At 43.4% G+C, this 18769-nt stretch overlaps 1 long non-coding RNA gene across 1 annotated transcript; it reads left to right on the forward strand.

The window, feature by feature from the left end:
* The first annotated feature begins 17398 nt into the window (after positions 1 to 17398).
* Positions 17399 to 18181, forward strand: LOC144989090 (uncharacterized). Its single transcript, XR_013653238.1, has 3 exons — positions 17399 to 17579; positions 17659 to 17789; positions 17964 to 18181. It is a non-coding gene; the product is annotated as an uncharacterized LOC144989090 (long non-coding RNA).
* The last annotated feature ends 588 nt before the right edge of the window (positions 18182 to 18769 follow it).

Here is an 18769-nt window from a genome sequence, read left to right on the forward strand (position 1 = left end):
GCTGAACAACCGTTTATTGTATGGACTGACCATAAAAATCTGGCTTATTTACGTTCTGTAAAAAGACTAAACTCCAGACAAGCACGCCGGTGTCTTTTTTTTGATAGGTTCAAGTTCACCATCACCTACCTCCCGGGCAGTAAGAACGGCAAACCCGACGCCTTGTCACGCAAATATTGCACCTCGGACGACAACACCGCTCTCCCTATCATTCCGGACTCCATCTTTGTGGGCAACCTCACTTGGGACGTAGAAACCCAGCTACTACAAGTCCAAGGTGAGAAACCTGACTCAGTTGCCTGTCCCCCTGGCACTCTGTTTGTTTCAGACAGACTCAGGCCTGATGTCATCACCTGGGGTCACAGCTCCAAGGTCGCCTGCCATGGTGGTGTTCGTCGGACCCTCGCACTCCTCAGACGTCAGTTCCACTGGCCCTCCATGGACGCGGATGTACGCCAGTACATCGCCGCCTGTACCACCTGCGCCAGGGCTAAGTCCTCCAACTTACCTCCTGCCGGCCATCTCCAGCCTCTGCCTGCGCCTCACCGACCCTGGTCCCACATCGCTATGGACTTCGTCACAGGCCTGCCTCCCTCGCATGGGTTTACTGTCATACTTACTGTTATTGACCGGTTCTCCAAAGCTGCTCAGTTCATCCCCTTGCACCAACTCCCCTCTGCTACTGAAACTGCCAACTTCCTGGTTAACCATGTCTTCCGTCATCACGGCATCCCTTCCGATATTGTGTCTGACCGCGGTCCACAATTCACCTAGCAGGTTTGGACGGCTTTCTGCTCCGCCCTCGGAGCTTCCGTCAGCCTCACATCTGGATACCACCCGCAATCCAATGTCCAGGCAGAGAGGGCTAATCAGGAGTTGGAGGCGACCCTTCGCTGTTTGGCGGCGCAAAATCCTGAGGACTGGTCGGACTACCTCGTCTGGGTGGAGTATGCGCACAATAACCACCCGTCCTCGGCTACAGGCATGTCCCCTTTTGAGGCCTCGTTGGGCTATTCCCCACCTCTGTTCCCCTCACAGGAGCTCGATCTGGCGGTACCGTCTGTCCAACTACACCTGCAGCGCTGTCAGGACGTTTGGCGCCAGGCCAGGGCCACACTCCTCCGGTCTGCAGAAGGTAACCACCAGATCGCAAATCGACACCGTGTTGTCAGCCCTGACTATGTGCCAGGACAGCAGGTTTGGCTGTCCTCCAGGAACATTCCGCTCCAGGCCACGTCCCGGAAACTGGCACCTCGCTTCATTGGCCCGTTCCCCATTGAGCGCGTTATCAATCCCACCTGTGTCCGTCTGAAACTCCCTGCCGCGCTCAAGATCCATCCATCGTTCCATGTTTCCCAAATCAAGCCTGTCTGCCAAAGCCCCCTGACTAATGACATGTGATTAAGACTCCAAGAATGATTGGCGGAGACAGTTAAAGGGGCGGGACTTTTCAGAAAACAGAGCTCAAGCTGCAGGTAAATTGTGGTACCGTCATTCTTATCAAAATGTCTTTAATAGAATCAAATAAACACAAAGAAAAAAATATTTTATGATCTTTCATATTCCTAATTTCTCAGTATTTTATCAGGGCCTGTTTGGATGAACACAGAGCTGATATCCTGGAGATGGGAAATGTTTTTACATCAGTTAATGAGGGCAATTTCCCACTGCACACTTGTGTGCCGCGGCACACTGGTTGAAAAACATTGCGCTAGTGCATTGTTTACACAATCACCTGCGGTCTCCCAGCATTGACAAAATGCCGTATTATCTGTTTTATACAATTTTCAACAGAGCAACAGTACCAAGATAATTTCCCCACTATGGGACCAATAACATTCTAAAAAGTCCCTTTTTTTTAAACCTCAATAAGTATTCGTAAATTTGAGCAATTTGTGTTTTGGGACTCGATGTACATGCCTGTGACCCCGTGACATATTCTTGACAAAGAGTTAACAATGGAAATTTCAAAACAAAGACAAATCGTATACAAAACAGACATGTTAAACATAAACTAATTGTTGTATTCATATTTTTTATTTTAGGTTGTGCGCAAAGTATTAATTTGTGCACAATTTTGTCTTTTTGAATATGTTTGTTTTTGACAGATTCCTCACTCCATACTGGACTATAATGTACTGGCAGAGAGTGACTTGGACCAGCAGAACCGGCTAGTGACATTCTCCAGCGTGTGATGATGTTTCCACCACCAAAACTGAAAATGAAGAGATAACATCACCCACAACTATTCCACTGCAAGCAAAGTGACATGTGGAACAGCTTGGCCTATCTCTCCTAACAAGAACTGTCATAGCAGTTCAGATGGGAGAAGTTTTGGTTATTGTACTTTCCACACTTTAAGGCGCACTTAAAAGGCTTCATTTTTTCAAAAATGACTGGCACCTTATAATAGGGAGTGCCATATGGATTAATTCTGGTTTTGCTTACTGATATTAAAGCTATTTGGAGAGGTTTACGGCGCTCTGTCAAAATGTTTGGTTAGGTGTTGTTGTAAATGGCTAATGAGGCTAACATTTAGCAGTAACACATCTGTATACTTTTATTTGTTTACAGTGCATATGAATAATCTATCCACAAGAAGAGTGTTCTATCCATGTCTATAAAAGAAATATTCTCTGTAGGACAAATATTTCTATGAGTGTATTTTGTAAGCTGTTAGCTGCTGTTGGATGAATGGTGAAATATTTAGTCTTTCATTGTAAATCTGACTCCAGAGGAGTCAGTGCCTCACCAGCCATCAACCTCACCGCATGTCTCTGTATCCCATAGGGGTCTCCCATAGGGGGGAAAAAGCTCGCTGTGAGAGGAGACTGTCATTCAAACACAACCTTTTTTTTTTTTATCTGAACATTACAAACAGAGTTAAAAAAAAAGACCAATAGACCATTCATGGATGGACGGTGTGCCCTAGAGTGTGGAAAATGCAGTTTTTGTAATTAGACTTACCTCAAATCCTGCTTCCATGTGGATCAAATATTTATCTTGTGCCTTTCAGAGGGGTAAAAATTAATCTCCACAAGATATTTTGGAGTCTTTGAGTTCAGGAATTGACTTGGACCTGTGCTTTAGCAGAAATTGTATTCATCTTATATATTTTTATTGGTAATGACCTTAAAATAAGGAAAACATTTGTACCTCACTTTGCCTCACAATTTCTAAAGCACAGTGTGAGCTAAAGTGATGAAACTGAGATTCGTTTATTTTTATTTTTTTGTCTTTTCCAATTTTCAAATCCAGTCAAAGCCCACTGCATCGCTGAAGTTTTTTTATGCCGCACTGACCCCACAATCTGTGCCACACCATCCGTCTCTTCTGGTTGGAAGCTGAAGCTTTCGCCAAAAGCTAAAAGCTGGAAAGCCTCTCTGGGTTGCTTCCCCTTAAGGCATAATTACCAAAAAAAAAAAAAAAAGAAATGTTAAAGTAGCTTTGAGTTGAAGAATCTTGGGTTATGCTCAGCTCTCACCATCTGTTCCCTCTACCTTGATCCTTTGTATCAGAGGGGAAAAATAATGGAGCCTCAGGGGGGAGTCCACAGCCCTGCTGGGAATTTGGTCTGATTGGAAGGATGCTGGCTTCTCCTCTCTGTTTACTGACTCTGCAGGAGAGGGTTGACCTCTTCTTGCCACATTAAAAGAACCCTGTGTTACAGAGTCAGAACTTTTAATGGAAGCACTTAGTCTTTCAGTAACTGAACACACATTTCTAGTACATTAGTGTATTATGTGTTGTTTCTTTCAATTTTGTGATTTGGGTAAAACGACATACAATAACACATTTTTCTTGTAGTCATCTTCCCATAGTAATCCCAAAGAAGGAAATTCTGTAAGCGTCAAAGCTTGTTTTGTTTTTTTGTTTCAGCAAAGTCAATTTTTAGGCTAAAATGATTTAATAAAGCCTGAGCTTTAACCCTCCACACAGCTTTCTGTTGTTAAAAAACACACACAAGACAAGGGGTTATACTGAAAGAATGACTTACATTACAAACCCTTTTAAACTCTAAGTAAAAATACACCAGTGCTTATTTTATCTCGTACTGAGTATTATGCTTCATTTTCAAAAATACATTTTATTGACTGACGAATAAAATATGAATGTCATGGTTAAATATGAAACCATCTACTTAATCATACACATAGACCTCAAGAAGGTCAAGTGCTTCTTGATAAGCCCTTGAACATTACATATCTAAAGAAGCTACGCTCTAAAGTCAAGGTAAGGAAAAAAGTGTGGAGGAAAAAGATTTTCAAGAGAATTCAGTAAGGTTTTTCTTGATATAGAATGGCTAATTTCATTCATCTTCTTAACCGTTTTGTCCCTTTCAGGGTCACAAGACTGCAGGAGCCTATTCCAGCCACTTCTGGGCGAAGGCAGGAGACATCCTGGACAGGTCGCCAGTCTGTCGCAGGGCCACAATCAAGCACCCATGCACACTCACATTCACACCTAGGGACAATTTAGAGTAACCATGAACCTATGAAGCATATTTTTGGACAATGGGAGGAAGCCGGAGACCCACACATGCACGGGGAGAACATGCAAACTCCACACAGAAAGGTCCCCTATTGATATTTCAGGTCCCCCAGCTGGGAATTGAACCAGGGGACTTCTTGCTGTGAGGCAAGAGCGCCAACCACATATGATAAAATCCCACTCCAATCTTTTTTTGAACTAATGTGGAGACATTCCCAGTTGTAATGTAATGCCACTTTTAGCCCAAATTAAAAAAAACAGTTTTTTCCTAGGACAGTTTCTGCAGAGCGGTAGTACGGTAGTTCATTTTTTGGTAACACTTTATATTAAGATTCCTTAACAAGCTTTGTTAACACATTTACAAGCATTATAAATGAATTTATAGGGTGTTAGTAAGACATTTATTAGTACAATAAGTCTAATAAGGTTTATTAAATTACTTAGTTAACACATTTACAAGCATTATTATTACAATGTTTTTAAGATGCTAATGATGCATTTACTGATATTATAGGTTCCTGACAAATGTGTCAGTGTTAATAAGCTTAATAAAATTTATTAACAACCTTGGTTAACAAATTAAGAAGTATTATTATTGTTTGGGGTTCTAGTACGATATTTATTAGCATTATAGATGTCTCACACAAGCCTAAGTGTTCATAGGCTTAATAAGTTTTATTAACTAACTTAACAAATTAATAGGCTTTATTAATGTGTCAGATGCTAGTAAGATATTTATTAGCATTATAGATGTCTTGCAAATACCTGAAAGTGTTAATAAGATTATTAACATCTAAAGTCAGACCATTGTCTTCTAAATCCATATTACTAAACTGCTTATAAGCTTTACAAATGTATTAATTAACTTTGTTAATAGTTTATTAATTGTTTTGCAGCACCTCATCTAAAGTGTGGACGTATTTTACCACAAACAACCACAAAGCATAAAGATTGTAAAAATAACTTTATGACATTAAAACAGACTAAACATACACAAATCGTTCTGTAAAAGATATATAATAATTTAATTCAGACAAATAAAAAAATTAAAAAACATATAAACTGGTGTTGGATGACTCTAGCATCATAGCTAATAAGGATAAAGTATTAGCATCTATCCTGAGTGAAACATTCATTGCAAATCCCATCACCAGGAGACAGTTCTCTGCATTCAATGCCAACTGCATTCAACCACTGTTGCCTTGCTTGAAAGTCCACAAGAAAGTTGCACAAGCCAGTAATTTTTGAAGAACGAAGACAATAAACCTACAGCAGCCATGCTAAAGCTAACACGCTAACGACCGACCGGTACAGAATCAAAGATGGGCGGAGCTTTTTTCATCACCTGTGTGAAAGCAAAGTCTGAGGCCATTCAATTGGCTTAAAGCAAGCATGCCTGTTTTGCTGATAAGTTTGATTGACAGATTCATTAGCCAATGGTGACATTAGTTAACCTGCCCATCTTTTATTCCTTTCAGAATCAAAGATGGGCAGGTTAGCGTGTTAGCTTTAGCATGGCTCCTGTAGGTTTATTGTCTTTGTTCTTCAAAAATTACTGGCTTGTGCAACTTTCTTGTGGACTTTCAAGCAAGGCAACAGGGGTTGAATGCAGTTGGCATTAAATGCAGATGCAAATGCACTGTCTCCTGGTGATGGGATTTGCAATGAATGTTTCACTCAGGATAGATGCTAATAATTTATCCTTATTAGCTGTGATGCTAGAGTCATCCAACACCAGTCTATACGTTTTTATTTTTTTTTATTTGTCTGAATTAAATTACTATATATCTTTTACAGAACGATTTTTGTATGTTTAGTCTGTTTAAATGTTATAAAGTTCTTTTTACACTCTTTATGCTTTGTGGTTTTTTGTGGTAAAAACTGTACTCACTTTAGATGAGGTGCTGCAAAACAATTAATAAACTATTAACAAAGTTAATTAATACATTTGTAAAGCTTATAAGCAGTTTAGTAATATGGATTTAGAAGACAATGGTCTGACTTTAGATGTTAATAAATCTTATTAACACTTTCAGGTATTTGCAAGACATCTATATGCTAGTAAATATCTTACTAGCATCTTACACATTAATGAAGCCTATAAATTTGTTAAGTTAGTCAATAAAACTTATTAAGCTTATGAATACTTAGGGGTGTGTCAGGCATCTATAATGCTAATAAATATCTTACTAGAACCCCAAACAATAGTAATACTTCTTAATTTGTTAACAAAGGTTGTTAACAAATTAAGAAGAATTATTAAGCTTATTAACACTGAGAAATTTGTTAGGCACCTATAATATCAGTAAATGCATCATTAGCATCTTAAAAACATCCTAATAATAATGCTTGTAAATGCATTAACTAAGTAATTTAATAAACCTTATTAGATTTATTGTACTAATAAATGTCTTACTAACATCCTATAAATTCATTTATAATGCTTGTTAATGTGTTAACAAAGCTTGTTAAGGAATCTTAATATAAAGTGTTACCTTTTTTTTTATTTTTCGTTCAACCTTCATTTTACCTGGAGGATCAATTGAGAACAAATCCTCATTTGGAATGATAACCAGGCAGAAATCAAATTAGAAATTCACCAGTTGGAAGAGGGACTGTTGACGGGATGTAAGCATGCAATTTTCCGTCATTCCTTTGTTTAGCTTCTCTCCCGCCAGTTTACAGCACTTCACACCCCCAAACTAACATTACTGGTGCAAAAAAAACAAAAATGGTGAGCAATATTATAGCTATCCAGCCATACAGCTTTAAATCAGATACCAGCTCAGACAAGCAAAACAAAGACATGAATAGATCCATTTGTTCAAGTGGAAGCATCAAAAGGGTGCCTGTAGCTTGCTGATTGTAGTTTATGCATAAAAACGAGAAGCTTTTTCAAATAGCTTTTTTTTTCATCTGCTCCTGATTCACAGTTTGAATCACAAAATACTCAGAAATGCAATTTTAATATTAATCTTTTCTCTATATATGTCTTCCGTCCTAAAAAAAATGCCACAAGAACATGTCAAAAACCCAATTTTCATTGGAGTGGGTCTTTAAAATTTTGAACCTTTAGACAAATGCAAATATGCGATTGTTTACTTTTACTTATTTCGAAGATTGTCTAACTTTTGACTTTTAACATCCTGCACACTTTGGTCACTTCTCCCAAAAGATGAGGATAGACTCGGCTGAGACATTTTTCTCCCTATCTCCAAAAATAAGGTGAAGAAGCAGCTGTCAATGCTGAACTGGTTCAAGGCCGTATGACTTGAGTCTTAGACCTTAATGCCAAGAACTTACTGTATTTGGGATCATAAAACATCTTCCTATTTCCAGCCTGCCTTTAAAAAAAGAGAAAGTCAGTGGTTTGGCAGACTCACCCTTTTGCTTTAGTAGCTATCATCCGTCTAAAAATTGTTATACTCTGCCTACGTGGGAAAATGAAAAAGTTCTCCAAATTCAGTTTCAGATTTGCTGAACATCACAAATGGGAAATGGCGTGTACTTATATAGCGCTTTACTACCTGTAAGGCCCAAAGTGCTTTACAGTCACAGATCCATTCACCCAGTCACACAGACATTCACACACTGGTGGCGTGGTGGTTACTCCGCCACAAAACCAGAATCGACAAACAAGCATTATTTTCATCTCGACAAGCAGTGAATTTAGGTTGATATGTTTTACTGTTAGTGTTGCATTTCCCGTAATAAAGTCTTTTAAATGAAAAACCATAAATATCTAGAAACCTCAACAAACAATACTTATAGATTATGGACCGAGTCTCTTTTTGTGTGCATTCTTAGTCATTTATCAAATGAAGTGATGCATCTAGTAGAACTCTTCCCTCTGACGGTTGTCATGGATACTAGGAAGTACAACGGAGACAAAATCCTGGAGTGAATTTGACAGTGAAAGTAGTAAATATGGATTAACGTCCTTGTGTAAACAACCTCCAGCAGCAGGATGGTCAGCTGCACTTAACTGTAGTTATTGTATTTGTAAACCAAAAAAGAAATTCAAATGTGAAATATATTTTTAATGTTTTTACATCACTGTTCCCAAACAGACTTGTAAGCTTGTTAAAGAAACCACAGAGTTCATTTTATTGCAAACATTGCAAAGACAAACTTAGAAAAATAAAAGAGAAGTTGATGCAAACACTATTCGCTTTGTGGTAGAAGAGTGGGGTATTTTATGGGATTTCTTGTCATCAGACAAGACCAAAAAAAGTTTTTTTAGAAAACACATAATGTAACATTTTTTTTTAAGATAAAAAGAATAAAGTAATGTGTTTAACTTCAATTTTAATTGTGTTGTTACTTACTAGGATTGAAACAAAAACATTTTTGTCCATTCAGTCCATTGTCCATTCAGACAAAAGAAATGTACTAAAATTTCAAACAAATGTATTAATTTTTACTGTTGATAAAAAAAACATCAGTAACAAATTTCCTACTGATACTAGAAAGTGTGAAAATAGATAACATGACAAATTCCCTTTTTACAGCCCAGAGCAAACAGTATAACCTTAACCGTTAACATCAGAGCTTGTTGACATTTGTGACGAGGTTCTTCATCCACGCAATACGCTCAAAAACTGCACTTTTTTTATTGTCGTAACGACAGTACCAACCAGTCTAAGAAAAGACTGATCTCCTTCTTGCTTTTAGGCTGTGGACATATGCAAAAAGAAGGCAAGGTAACCAACTGTGCCAGTGTCATCAATACATTTTTTTTAAACATTCTTTGATTGAATCTTTCATCAAGACCGTCAATTTGTGGATGGTATGTTGTGGTCTTGATTGAGGTGATGCTTAGCTGTTTGTGAGAAGGCTACATTAACCTTGATATTTGTCCCTTGATCAGTTGAGACTTCATCAGGGATCCTTGTTAGAGAACAATTGGACTAAACATTGCAATGCAGATGATGTGGTGATTTTGCGTAAGGGGAAGGCCTCAGGGAAGTGTGATGCGTAGTCGCAAATGACCATTGATGTCCTTGGCCTTGTCCTTGGTACTTCACCAGTGGTCCAACAATGTCCATTGCCAGGAGCGCCCTGTCAGACTTACTAAAGATAGCAGCTCTTTGACTGATAGGACAGGTAGCACAGACCTTTTGAACTTCAGAGTACAAACACTGCTCCAGTCATATTCTTCGACAATAAATTCTTTTGAGACGGTGGTAAGTCCCTGTAGGCGTTTCACCTGCTGGCCGTGACACAGTTCGGAACTGCTACCTGTGGGTTTCGGGTGAGATGTCAAATATTTCCAACACATCAGCTTTAGGTCAGTGAAAGAGTCTGCTTTGTCCTCATCCATAGCTGTGTAGGCCTCCAATACCTTTACTGACAGCAGTGGGATGAGTCTGCAGGCCCACCACACCTCAGGCCACCTCCAAGTTTTTGCAATGTTATAAAAACGCAGTAAGTAGTTCTCAATTTCCTCACCTGCTTAAAAAAGGCAGTATTTTGGGCTCAGATTTAAATCGTCTGTCTGATCTCCTGTTGTCATTGTTTGAAGACTGAGGTGAGGCCTGAACTGACCTCTGAGATCGCTGTGTGGTTGGGGTAGGCAGCAATCTTCTCACACTGCTGGCACTCACTGGACTTGGAGTGACACACACTGCTTGTTGTGATGCTGATGGGGCATCTGGTTGAGGCTGAAAGGACATCCTCAGATGTTACAGTTCCTCCAGAACTCCTGCCTCTCTTTGCTGCTGTGCTGTCTGAAAGTCTCTCATCAGGGTCACAAGGTCCCCACTTGCAGCACCGGATGAGACAGATTTTGTCTTGGGCGCCCCTTTCCCTCCCACAATCAAGAAGATGAATTGGATGGCACTGATTCTGAGACATCCTGAGGTCTGAAGTGGCTTTTGGATCACCTTCCTCTAATTTCTTCTGGGAATGAAATCCACTCCTCCACTTTGCAGGGCTTTTACCTCCACGGCTGGCAATCTTATCCCACTTCTGATAGCATTTGTGACATGGTTCTTCTTCCAATGAAAACTATATGCTCAAAAACAAAATGACCAGGCGAGTAGATTTTACAGAATAAACAACGGGATTTCATTGCCCCCCAAAACAAAAAAATCTGTTTCTGGGAGAGCTTGTTGCCATCAGTGCAACTAAGACTGCTCTCTCTAAACTGGGAAATGTTCACCCCTCATAAAGGCTTACTCCCTCCCACAGGTTACACATTTCTTTAACCCTTGTGCTATCCTAGGCAGTTTGACATTGGGAGTTGGGTCATCTAGACCCACAAGACAGTGCGCTGAACTTTTTTCTTCAATGATTTGTGATCTTCACTGGTGTCCATGGATTACTCCACCTTTATCCACCTTTGTCATCGTAGGGATAACACGTCAATGGTCATCTTGACCCCATAGGATAGCACAAGGGTTAAGAAATTCCTGCCATGCAACCTGGATGATTCTTGAACATGACCCCAAAATGACATATTTTAAAACAAGACTGTAACAAACAAAATGCAGAAACAAGTTTGAAACAAAACCAATTACACAGAAAGGGGGAAAAAAATGAAATTCTGACATAGGAAGTCATGGCGGCGCGAATGACGCTCGCAGTAGCCTCTCCTAGCAACAATGCATTGCAATTGTGTGTTGATGTAATTTTTAATGCTTTGAACGTAAATTGTATGAGAGAGAGGCTAGTATATCAGCGACAGCTTCTCTTGGAACTCAGAAACAAGGAATACTACTACGACAAACTTCTGCTTAGTTTGCTGGGTGAGCTCGGACTCCTACGAAGAACAGGCCACAGGAAGCCTGCGGCATCTCCAGAACAACATCACAGTGGAAGCACCGAAAGCGGTGCGACAGGACGGGGAAACAAAACATCAGCGAACTTCAAAAGGATTATCCCGACGCCTTCTTCAAAGCGGCTGGCGACTTCAATCAGGCAAGTCTTACGTCGGTTCTGCTTACATTCTACCAGTATGTTGACATTGCAACAAGGGGATCTAATACACTAGATCGAGTGTATGCGAACATTAAAGACACATACAAAGCTGCTACCCTCCCCCACGTCGGCAACTCTGATCATCTGGCTGTTATGCTAACGCCAGCCTACAAACCCAGGGTGAAGCAGGAAAAGCCAGAGAGCAGATGCTTCTTGTGGCCAAATTCTAAAGTAAGTTCAGCACTGCAGGACTGCTTTGAGACCACTCACTGGGACATTTTCAGGGAAGCAGCAACTTATGACAATATCACCAACCTGCAGGAATACACAGTGTCCGTCATTGACTACATTAAGAAATGTTGAGATGAGCACATAATTATCGATAGAAGATTCATAACTCCCCAGGAACTTCAAGACAAACATGGAATAAATAACTTCTTGGAATATCAGCAACTTAAATCAATTATTGCTAAAAAGTTTAAATAGAGAGAGAACGATTTAAAACCACCAGATGTAGTTGCCACTCTGATTAATTTCTCAATGAATAAAACTCTCTCCAAAATATACAAACTTTTATGTAATTTAGATAACAATATTTCACTCCCAACAACAAAATGGGATGCGGATTTGAGCATCAGCACAGATGAAAGCTTCTGGTCAGAACTTTGTCTAAACACCTTTAAACTGACATGAAGTCCAAATCTGCAGCTAATCCATTTCAACACTCTACACAGAATTTACTACACTGGACAGAGGATGTTCAAGATGGGTCTCAGCAACTCAGACATTTGTCAGCACTGTGACAGTAATCTACCCGACAATTACATGCATGCACTATGGTTCTGCACGCCTGTCCAGGCTCTCTGGCAGCAGGTATGTGCCGATCTATCAGTCTGGCTTAAGGTTTCAATCACAGCTTCACCGTCACTTTGTGTGCTTGGTGACATGAGTGCCATCGATGTAGAAGGAGGATTAGGCTCCATCATTTTCATAACTTTTTGTATTGCCAAAAAAACCATTTTAATAAATTGGAAATACAAGAAAAATAAAATAAAAGTCAACACAGAAATCTGCTGCTTGATCATATCAGCTCGGAAAAAATGTCAGCCCAAAGTTCAAGTAACTTTGAAAGAATTCAGTCTCTCTGGTCTCCCATAGCTAACTCCATGACTTAGGGGGTGGGGGGGCCTGGTCGTCGCTGCTCCTTGCCCTTCTGCCGTGGTTCGGGGTTGGGGTCGGGGCCTCCGGTGCCTGGCGGGGGGTGGTGGGGGCTCCGTTGGTCGGGGGGTCGGGTCCGGTGGCTGGGTGGGGCGGGCGGGGGCGCTGCGTGGTCCTCTGGGCTTGGGTGTGGGGGTGTGTGGTGGGGGGGGTGGGGTGGTGGTCTGGCTTGGCTTGGGGGGGTGGTCCCTTTGCCTGTGCTGGGGTGGGTTGGCGGGGGGCCCTGCTCGGGGGGGGGGGGGATCCCAGCGGTGCTGGATGGGCCGCCCATCTGCACCTGGGGCTGGGATCGGCCCTTCCCTGGCTCTGGGACGGGACGGGACAACCCTCTTGGGGCCCCCGGTCGCTCTGGGTGTCATCCGCTTCGGCTGCTGGGTCTGGGGGGGGTGGGGTGGGGGTCTTGTCGGCCCTGTCCTGTGGGGGGGCGTTCTGGGGGGGAGGGGGGGGGCACTTTTGGTACGGGGCGGGGGGGTTGACGGGTCGGGGTCTCTGCTGAGGCAATCGGTGGTTGCCCCGGCCGGTTGGCTGCCTCGGTCCCGTCGAGGCCTGACCAGAGCTCTTCTAGGGCCGGCTTTTGGGGGTGGGGGCCTGGGCTTGCTCCGGGGGGGGTGACGCTTTCTGGCCCCTCTCTCTCTGTGTGGGGTGGGTGGTGCCGGGCCTGGGGTTGTCGGCGCCTCCAGGGTTGGGGCCCCTGGGCTCGGTGGGCCTGGCCCCTTTGCTGGGGGGGGCTGGGGGACAGCTGTTTGACCACCGGGGGACAGTCTACCAGCTGTCCCCAACTTACCCCCTTCCTCATATAACCTCATATTAGGGTGAGGGGGTGGGGGGTTTAGCCTGCGATGCGCCTTGGGGGGGATACTTGGCAGTGGCCCCCCTCCTATGGTTGCCGTATGGAGTGGGCCCCCCCTCTTTCTGTTTTATTTGCACCTTAGACATGTAGGGTCCTTGGTAGGGGGGGGTGCTTGGACGTTGACTACGGGTGGGTGGCTGCCTGGAGTGCGGAGCGGGTCTCCCTTGGGGGGTCCTGGCTCGTACCTGGGGTTGGGGCGGGGGGATGCCCGGAACTCCTGGGTGGTTACGGGGTGCTCGTCTGGGGCTGTGAGTGTCCTTCTCCTGTGGGGCCCTGCGTTGGGCTCTCCCGGCGCGGCGGGGGGGCTGTTCTCCTGGTTGGGCTGGGGCGGCGCTCCCTTTCTCTCCGCGCCTCCCTGCTCTCTGGCTCTGGGGGCCTCGCGGCGGTCCTGCTGGCCCTGGCCTGGGTGGCGGTCTTGGTCGCCCGGGGGGCGGTTGTTCCCTGCCTGTTCCCGTGTGGCGTTGGGGGGATTCCGGCTGCCGCTGCGGCGGGGGTCTTGGTGTGGGGATGGCTGGGCACTCTCCCTCCTTCTTTTCACGTTCCACCATCCATTTTAGAAGAACATAAACACTCACCTGAGCACAGGTGTTAGCTCACCTTTGCACTAACAGTTTGCATGATTGAATGACTGAAATATTTCACACTAGTTGGTTTTAAGGCATAAGTATGCGTGTGAACACTGTTTTGCGTACGTGTTGAGATGTGGAAATTTTTGCAGCTAACAGGTGAGTTGATAACATTCAAGTGTATGTGTGGACAGGCCCCGCCCTTTTTGTACTACATTTATGCTGCTTCATGGTCTTATCCCCCCTCCCCTCCCATTATCACCCTCCTACCCCCCTCTCTCTGTAACATCCTTCCCTTTTTCTTCCCTTCTTTCCTTTTCCGTCCGGTCCAACACCCAAAATTTTCAAACATGGTAGAAATCAATAAAGTTTGGCCTCAATTACTAAAGGGGTTTATTCAGACATACCTCTGGTTTGTCTGAAGATTAATAACCCCTATTGTTAAAGTAAAATATGTCCAACACAAGAGGCCCTCAGCTCTCATCTGCCTGCCCAGCTGTTGGACAGGACAAGTTAAAAAAAAAAAAAAAATAGAAATGTTTAGATGACAGTGGTCAAGACCGTCTGGAAAAAACTAGCTATTAGCTAGTCTCCAACAGAGAAAGCTATTAGAGATCGGCCACTATAGGAAGATACTGTTACGGAAGGTGAAAGGGAGGAAGTACCCAGGTGCAGAGAGGAGGAGGCAGGAGGTTTCAGGGAAGACGGAGCTTTTTTTTTTTTTTCTTCTTTAACTTGTCTTGTCCAACAGCTGGGCAGCCAGATGAGAGCTGAGGGCCTCTTGTGTTGGACATATTTTACTTTAACAATAGGGGTTATTAATTTTCAGACAAACCAAAGGTTTGCCTTAAAACCAACTAGTGTGAAATATTTCATTCATTCAATCATGCATACTATTAGTGCAAAGGTGAGCTAACACCTGTGCTCAGGTGAATGTTTATGTTCTTCTAAAATTGATGGAGAAATGTGTAAAGGTAGGAGAGTGCCCAGCCATCACCACACCAAGACCCCCGCCGCAGCAGCAGCGGCAGCCGGAACCCCCCCAACGCCAAACGGGAGCAGGCAGGGAACAACCGCCCCCCGGGCGACCAAATCCACCACCCAGGCCAGGGCCAGCAGGACCGCCGCGAGGCCCCCAGAGCCAGAGAGCAGGGAGGCGCTGGGGGAAAGAGAGCAGCCCCCCCGCCACGCCGGGAGAGCCTAACACAGGGCCCCACCGGAGAAGGATGCCCACAGCCCCAGACGAGCAGCCCATCATCACCACCCAGGAGTTCTGGGCACCCCCCCCCCCCCCCCCGCCCCAACCCCAGGTATGAGCAAGGACCCCCAAGAGAGACCCACTCCGCACTCCAGGCAGCCACCCACCCGGCCCAAGGTTGGTTCAGGGAGGAGCAAGGCAGGGGCCCGCCGCACCCCCCGCCCCAACCCCAGGTATGAGCAAGGACCCCCAAGAGAGACCCGCTCCGCACTCCAGGCAGCCACCCAACCGGCCCACGGTTGGTTCAGGGAGGAGCAAGGCAGGGGCCCGCCGCCCCCCCCCCCCCCCTACCCTCCTGGTAGATTGCTAAAAAAAAAGCAGGACGTCACTCTCTGCTGGGTACATGTCAGGCTGGTCCATAATGTTACGTAAGGTGAAAGGGAGAAAGGACCCAGGTGCAGAGAGGAGGAGGCAGGAGGTTTCAGGGAAGATGGAGCTTTAATAAATAAACCAAAAACTACAAAACAAAACCACTGCAACAGGCAGGCAAAACTCGAAACTGGAAACACGAACCACACAGGAACTCGGGGTATGACATAATATGGACCAGCACAGGAGGAAGGGAAAGACAAGACTTGGGCTGTGTCCGAATTACCGCCCTAACCCCTATATAGTGCACTATATAGTGCGGTCGCCATTTTGTAGTGCTGTCCGAATCTACAGTTCAAAAATCATGTGCACTAGAAATTTCCCAGAATTCTCTACGAAAAACCAGTCTGGATCGATGCTCACTCGATCGGCCAATATTGCCCAGAATGCACTGCGTTCATACCAGAATGCATTGCGTGTGACCCACAATACACTGCGCTTGAATTATTCGAAGATGGCGGACGGTTGCGCGAGAAAGAGGACTTAAAAATGTAAGTATATTTAAAAGTATCAAGTATCTGTTGTAAAATATATTTGTAAATACGTAAGATGATGTGTTTAATATGTTATATTCCTCAATCGACTATCTACATTGTTTGGAAGCTCATCAATTTCGGTAATGCTAAAGCTAACGCTAGCGTGAATTAGCGCCGAATGCTAAAAACAAACGCTGTTGATATTACATAAAAAACGAGTGAGTTCTAACCGTAGTAATAAGTTATTAACACTATCTGAACACTATCTGTTTTGTGTACATGTCGACAGGTGGACATTTTTGCAACTAACAGGTGTGTTTATAACATTTGAGTGTGTGTGTGGACAGGCTCCGCCCTTTTTTTTGTTTTTTTTTACATTTGAACCTTACCATAATGATTAACAACCAGTAAACTTGCTGCTTTATGCTGCTTCATGGTCTTATCCCCCTTCCCCTCCTATTATCACCCCCTACCCCCCCCCCCCCCCCCCCCCCTCTAACATTCCTCTCTCTTCTTCCCCTCTTTCCTTTTCCGTCCGGTCCAACACCAAAGATTTTCAGACATGTTTGAAATTAATAAAGTTTGGCCTCAATTACAAAAGGGGTTTATTCAGACATACCTTTGGTTTGTCTGAAGATTAATAACCCCTCTTGTTAAAGTAAAATATGTCCAACCCAAGAGGCCCTCAGCTCTCATCTGTCTGCCTAGCTGTTGGACAGGACAAGTTAAAAAAAGAAAAAAAAAAAAAAAAAAAAAAAAACACATTTTTTAAATGTGTTTATATATGTAGGGAATGACGAGGATGAAGAAAATCTGATCCATCTGTGGATGGAGAAAGATAGCCTGTTTTTTTTCAGTCAAGCTCGTGCTGGATGGGAGTACGAGACACTTGATCAGATTTGTATTTATTTATCATTAAACTGTAATCGTTGTCATGTTGGGGTAAAGGTTGTTGTTGAAAGAGGAGAGGAGGAAAGAGCACGAAGGGACAAAGAGTGACAGGAGAGTCTGTTAAGCTTACCGGAGTTTAAAATATTGTTCACAAAATGTAACGTCGTCGTTGTTTTTGCAATTTGTTTAATAAATGCAGGAACAAAAATGAATTATTTACATGTATTATTTAAATCTGAGCCATTTTTAACAATCTCAAAAGAATTTTCATATAAATATCAAATGTACATATTTACATTTTCGTTGTATATGTTAACATTTATTTTTATACATCTTAACAATAATCCTGGTCTTCTAGAGTCATGTGTGTCACAGTTGGAGCTGAAAGGAAAGCAGAGATCTGTCCTCGCAGACGGACGCCTCTTTACCCGTCCTACTGGTTCCTGCTGTGGCTCAACATCTGTGGCTCCAAGCAGTCCCCTTCGCTGATGCACAGATTGTGCAGAACTGAACTGCAGGCAATGATTTTCATCGCAAAGGTTGGTTTTACTTCCAGTGCCCCCAGAAATATTGCTCTCCTCCTCATATTCAAAATGCCAAATGCTCTCTCCACCACAGAGCATGCCTTGGCGTGGTGCTAGTTGTAACGGGCCTCAACCACATTCCTCATGGGTTCCCTGTAGGGTGTCAGCAGCGTGATGGGATGATCAATGCAGGGATACCCACCATCACCCAAAAGGATCCTTCAGGTGGGTAATGTTTTATTTACATAAATTGGGATTTTACGTAGAACCTGTGAACTGTGGACTGATCCTTGATTCCCAACAAAAATATCTCTAAATTTGGCATTAGTCACGTACAGCCTGCAGTTGAATGGAATAAAAAAGCTTCCTGTTAAAATAACAAGCTGCATTTTCTTTTAGGAACTTTATTCTTAAGTGGCAGCTATCAATGCTCCCCAGGACCTTTTGGAAGGTGGAAGACCAAGCGAGCTGCTAAAAAACCTGAGGTGACTAATGGCAGTTCATTCCCACTGGATGCTGGGTGACCCTGCTCATCAGCTGGAGGATGCGGTCTGCCGTCCTGTGGACAACGTCGCTCACAGTGGACCGTGGCATGTCAAAGGCCCTGGTTACCACACCGTAAGATGTGCCACACGCCAGCCAGAAAAGAAACACCAGGACCTCAGTCTCCTGTGCCCCCAGAGTGTGAGGAACCCGAAGCTGCTCCACCAGATGCTCAATGGTCCTGCGGGTCAACCGATCTGCGGGTCTGCCGGTCTGGTCTTGTGTGGGACTGACCGTCAGCGTGAAGGGCCACGACAGACACCTTTAAGTTGGCAAAGCAGTAGAGACATGGAAGACCCTGTAAAATAGAAAAATATATTATTTCATTTAGAAAATTAAATCTGATTTTTTTGAATGTTTCATTTTATTCTTATGTCTTACATTTTAGTTTATGACGTATTTATAAATGCTGGAAAATCTCGTGGATTTTTTTGGCTGGGTTTTTGGATTTTTATATAAATATTTAAAAATTAAAGTATTTTTGTTTAAAACAAGTGATATGGTTTGACTCTGAATAAAAAATACTAAACTTTGATCTCACAAGTGTTTCATGTAGTTAGACTATACAGTTCATAGTCCAGTGTTGAAAAAGAATGTTAAACTCTTACCCAGCAGACTGTGTAACCTTGAGCACAATTAGTGACAATTTCTTAAATTGAACT

The sequence above is a fragment of the Oryzias latipes genome, chromosome 22, assembly GCF_053564925.1.
Source record: "Oryzias latipes strain Hd-rR chromosome 22, Olatipes_Hd-rR_3.1".
Lineage (NCBI taxonomy): Eukaryota > Metazoa > Chordata > Actinopteri > Beloniformes > Adrianichthyidae > Oryzias > Oryzias latipes.